The sequence below is a fragment of the Astyanax mexicanus genome, chromosome 22 (assembly GCF_023375975.1).
Source record: "Astyanax mexicanus isolate ESR-SI-001 chromosome 22, AstMex3_surface, whole genome shotgun sequence".
NCBI lineage: Eukaryota > Metazoa > Chordata > Actinopteri > Characiformes > Acestrorhamphidae > Astyanax > Astyanax mexicanus.
In genome coordinates, this window is record NC_064429.1 from 30,283,278 (window position 1) to 30,289,277 (window position 6,000).

At 38.6% G+C, this 6,000-nt stretch overlaps 1 protein-coding gene across 1 annotated transcript in view; it reads left to right on the plus strand.

Moving 5' to 3' along the window:
* Positions 1–6,000, plus strand: part of limk2 (LIM domain kinase 2) — a 71,976-nt gene that overhangs the window by 22,189 nt on the left and 43,787 nt on the right. The gene's annotated exons all lie outside the window — the stretch shown is intronic.

Sequence of the window (6,000 nt, forward strand, 5' to 3'; positions counted from 1 at the left end):
GCAGGCAGGACTCCAGTTCAGCATGAAGCGCTTGTGCAAACCACTGCCTCACATTTCCACACAGATCCTTTAAACTGGTCTGGAACATGCCCCGAAAGAACGGAAACCAGAAACGACACTGATTCAGGACCTACATGCAGCCGGTCCAGCCGGCAGCAGCAGAACCAGCAGCAATCAGCCAGACCGCTGGAGCTAAAAGCCAGAACTTGGGCCAAAAATCTAATGTACGCAATTGTCCTCTAACCCCAAATGTAGCTGATCAGCCAGGGCATGTTTAATGTCTGACGCTTGTTTCCGGAGGAATGAGGGTAAAGTATAGAGCAGTGGTAGAACTTTATACCCGGCTAGTAAATCTTAAATAGGCTTACTTATATGGTTTCTGGTGGTGTGTAATGTACTGCTTTCTATAAAAACACTTCACATAGCTCAGAACTGTAGAACACCGCCTGCGTCTGCTAATAATATGTAATACCATGGCAGGAATTTAGGTTTCACAAAGATAAAATGTAGAATTAATTAATTATACCTAGGCCTGTCGCGATAGTTAAGTTATCGACTTATCGTACGATAATTTTTTTAACCGCGATCATTTTTGCCGACGTCGATAACAGCCATTGGGTCTCCGCACAAGTTTGATTACATTAGAACGCTAGATTTCTAGTGCTGCTCTCTCAGGGCTCTCTGAGGCAAAGTCTAATCTGTCAGACAGCGACATCTATCTGTTAATGAGTGTAGTGCACGCAGAGCTGCACCAGTAACGGTGCATACACAGCGGAGAGTGCGTGGAGATGTGTTAGCTGGTGAACGTATTCGAGTGTCTGACAGTTACATTAAAAAATACATTTATAGCAAGAGCTATGGCTGAGCCAGCTGTGTCTTCGATCATATGGACACGTGTATTTTTGAGCTAATGTGTGTTTTACAGCATCTGCCTATATGATCAGAAAAAAGAATCTGCAAGTTCCTTTGTGTTATATCTAGAGTAAAAAAAAAAAAAAATCATGTAAATGTTACTTTCATCTATTTGATTTTACTTTTTTTTTTTTTTTATAAAGGTCTGTTTAATATTTAGTGCAGTTTTTTCAGAACCCACAGAGTACCAGGGTGGTTGTACTTGTTTTATTTATTTAGGATATTAAAATATTTTTATATTGGAAGCCCAATGTCTGCTCTTAATAATAAAAAATGGTGTAATAGTATTATTATGCTAGTGTATTATTACTGTGACAGACTGTCTTAAAGCTCCTTTGGGAGCCCTGAAGCAGGAAAAAAGCATTTTCTATTGTGATGCTTTAAAATGACAATATTATCGTTTATCGCAATAATTTTTGGGACAATATATCGTCCTGAAAATTTTGTTATCGTGACAGGCCTAACTATACCAATGTTTTGGCTTATATTGAGTAATAGCTAATAGTACAATTAGAAAAAAACAAGTTGAGTTGAGCCAGAGTCAAGGCTCAAATGCTTAGTAGAGAATTTCCAGGACAGATTGTCATCATAAAGAGCTAATAAACGACTGGTTAAGTTTATTACATTCTACTCACACAAATTAAGTGACATAAATCACTCAGTGCCCTTTATCACTGTTCAGGGTATCCCGGAGTGCTTTATAGGTAGTGCGGCTGCCTTGACAACAAATGCCCTCTGCATTTTTTTATTATAACAAAATATAAATATCAATGAGAGAGTCAAGGAATTGTCCCCAAAAAGAACATTTTGCGTAGGAAGTTCAAGCTGCTGATCTGCTGAGTTCATAATGTCTTGAATCAAATGTATTTATCCTATTTAGTATCTTATTAAAAGAGAGCCTGTTCTCTACACAGTTATGTCTGATTTGTGATATATTTTTAACTGTAGTACTTTTAAGCCATTTGCTTAGATATCTCAAAAGCCTCACTTGCGCAATTGCTACTGGTGTGTCTGCCTCTATTAAAAAAAATGCTTTTAAACATTTAGCTAGTTTAATCTAACACAGAGCTGCAGGTATTATTTGGATGTTGGGTTATTCACTGCTCACAGTCTAAACAAGTGTTTAAAGGTCTTTTTTTCATTTAGCTGTTTTTTGTGGAAAAAGTGCTCCGGTGATCCGGTATAACGCTGCTTTAGTCTGCTGGAGGGGTGGAGGGAACAATAGAATTTCGGCACTTCTCTGTAAAACCCCAAATCCACCGGAGATCCTATGTAAACTATAGTTACACACAGAAGTGGATAGTCCAGGTCCAAAAAGTAAAAATCCAAACCGGTGAATTAAACATACACCTACCTATCTCAGTTGTATTTCGCTGGCGGTGTTCCATATACAAATTCTAACCATTTGTTCCTTAAGCTCTTAATTACTGGGCAAAGCATATAAAACCGATGTGATTTTTTTTAAGTAACACAGGTACGAACTGCCATATTGTTCCTAGCACTCTTAGCTCCTGTCTGAGGAGACTCATACCAGTATAATGTACACTACTAACACACTAACCTGACCATTCTATAGAGATAAAAGTGCTTCTATATTCTCAATGGAGGTAATAAAATAAGATGAAAACATAAAAAGCGGGGTATGAAGGACTATATAGCTTTTTGCAAGTTCTCAACCACATTCTTCAGGGTCAAATACTGCTATCTCAGTGCTAGCTGTTTTCCACCCTTCTCTAACACTTTTCATCTTATTCGGCTGCTGCTGCTGCTGCTTCTGTTACTGTTTTGCAGAAGAGGCCGTTGTTGTAACTCAATGGAAAAATGCTGTTTGGCTCCAGGTGTTCCTAACTCTGCAGGAATGTGGAGAATTTGGGCTCCAGAATGCTTTGAACATGCTGTCCTCATTGCGCCTCATTGTTCGCTGAGGTAAATTGGGCCTGACTGCAGAGACTCACAACACTTTTAATACTATTCAGAGAATGGACAGCTTTCTTCACACTGCAGGTGTGTGTTCCTGTGTCCCTCTGTTCCTGAGGACCAGTGACTCGAGTGAAGTCAATTCACGGCGGCTGTGAGTCAGAATTTTCCATACAGGCCGGATTAAGACGGCTGTAGTTCTGCGTGAGTGGATGATGTGATGGTTTCTGATTGGACTTAGTCACTTAAACGCAACATTAAAGTGACTGGAGGAAAGATTTCACTGACAAGTGGTGAGGAATTCATCAGACTCAAAAAGGGGAATGCTGTCGGTCTTGTCGTGTGAATTATTCTTAAACGTCGTTACCCTGCAGGGGATTTTTTTAAATAGTTATGTGGATTATGTAGCTAATAAACAGTCGAAACTTATAATGCACTAATTATCCTTATATGAACTGCAGTTACTGATAGGTTAGGGATGACATAATACTAAGGGTGCAACCAAAAATAATTTGACAAAAAAAAAGTACGTCAAAAAATCTGTTTGAAGGCTTATAGTGCATAGGGCTGCGTCATATCTTATCACACGCAATAATATTATACCCTAAAATATTGTGCCATATCATCTACCACTAATTATCACATCAGGGTACTACTTTTTTTGCTGTTTTTAGCAAGATAAAAATTCACACTGTTCGCATTTCCCATTATATATCTACTAGAGACAGATTATATCTGTCCAGTATCATTTATTTTACTTTAATCCTGAATATATGGTGATATTTGGAGTGCATTATTATTAGTATCATAAAAGTCTGGATCATTGACTTCTGTCACAAATCTGATCAATTTCTTGTAGTTGTTTTAATATCTATATTTATCATAACGTATACAATAATAAAATTCAGTAATACAATTTAAATTTTTCTGTCTGTTCACGGATAAAATCCTGAATTTTAACACAGAGCCAGCTGGTAACTCTGTGAAAGGAGAAAGAGGAGGGTCAATGTGGCACTAGTGGGCAAAGCCCTTATTGGAACTAACTGTAGTGGGTGAATAGTTGCCAGTTAACTGTGGAGCTTCAAAAGTGGCAACAATAATTTCCCTGCAGGCACCAAAAAATATTGACACTTAGAGAAAAATCAACTGATGACATTGTGACAGGAAAAAAAATACAACAGTAATGTTCGAAAAAAATAATAATATATATATATCTAAAGCTCTGGGAAAAACAAAGAAACCACTTTAGTTTCTGAATCACTTTCTCTGATTTTGCTATTTACAGGTATATGTTCGAGTAAAAACAGTTATTTTATTCTATAAACTAGAGACAACATTTCTCCCAAATTCCAAATAAAAATATTGTCGTTTACAGCATTTATTTGCAGAAATCTATAAATGGCTGAACAAAAAAATAAATAAATAAATAAAAGATACAAAGCTTTCAGGCTTCAAATAATGCAAAGAAAACAAGTTCATATTCATAAAGTTTTAAGAGTTCAGAAATCAATATTTAGTGGAATAACCCTGGTTTTTAATCACAGTTTTCCTCCACCAGTCTTACACACTGCTTTTGGATAACTTTGTGCTATATCACTCCTGATTATGTTCAAGAGGTTCTCAATTTTGTAAAATCAAAGGAACTCATCATTTTTAAGGTGGTTTTTTTTTCCAGAGCTGTATATGGAATCTGACATTTTGGAGCAGATTAACATAAAGGCGCCATGCCTAAAACCAAGTGTTTCTATTGGGGTATAAAGCTTTGAGCTTTTGAGATTTGCTATCCTTCAACATAATGACCCTACAAACACGGTTTAGTGCTGGATGCAACCAAAGATCCAACAAAATCAGGATTCATTAATTTTGAATACCCTCGTTTTTGAACAAAACAATGAATGAGCCGTCCTGTGTCTTTTGTCCCTGTTCTGTGTCTCTGAACCCTGTCGTTTCTCATTTATACATCCTTTAACATCCTTTCCATCCATTAGTTTCCCTGCACCCCCACTCCTGCATGCTCTGGGGCGTGCAGAGGACAGGCCTTGTACTTTCCGTCTTCCTCTAGACAGCCCTTCTCCTGTAATAACAGAACGCCTGAGGTGCTCCGCTCCACAGTTCAGGAACTCAGTCGCCTTTAATTAAGTCAATTTGCCTCCATTAGTGTGAGCTAAGAGCTGAAAGGAACATTGCTGTGCTCTGGCGTCGGCTCCCAGGAGAAAGTGTGTGAAGATCTCTTCAGGACTGGTTTTGGCTCATGTCCCAAATTCCTCCTGTCTTCCCTGTTTCACACTTCATTCAGCGCGCTGCATTCGGCCCCTGTGTTCCCGTGGGTGGGCTGGCATATATGGGCCTGCTGTTGTTTACTATTTCATACCATCTTCACCATGTTCTCGTCAAATATGTCCAGCAGCTTTAGTAAGAAACACGCTGATGCATCTTCAGCAGGCCGGCTCGGGCTCTTCTCTTTGAAACTGAACACCAGGGCTTTCCATTGTGTCCTCACCATCACCTCATAATCCAGCAGCTCTGTTTTTTATTTAGTTATCCTCGTAGCATGAGGCATTTCGAGTCATGAGGTGGAATCTCCCTGCTGTTCTATTCTCATATATACTGTATCTAACACCTTTCTCTCTCACTTATCCAGCCAGTGTGTAACAGCTCACAAATGCAATACAAAAAATGAAGCATTAAAGAGCATTGATAAGACACACCTGGCATTATGCATGTTGGAAACAGGCAAATTCATGTTTTTATGCTCCAGAGAGTTCTACTCTATTAGCTAGGGTTGAGAAACATGACAGAAAAACACATATCTTGATATCGATACCTACTAAGGATTAAGCAATCAGATCATTAAATAGTGTAGTTGTTCGTGTAAAGTAGTTCAATGCAACAGTTAATTTTATAAAGGGGATGTTACCTCTTTTTACACAAGTAGCTGAGCTCCTTCATCTGCTGACTGGCCACAGACAGCAGGTACAGATCCCTCAGTCAGACAAAGTCTGTTGGCTAATCCTGCTCTGTACTTTCTGATGTTCTCAACTAGCACTGATCTAGTGGTGGGACTCTGGTAGGGGTTCAATGATAAGGGGTGTTGCCAGGGTGGTTCTATGCTGGTTTCCTCACAATAAGGGATCTATTTAAATGGCGTTTAATGCTTGGTGGCTTTTTTTT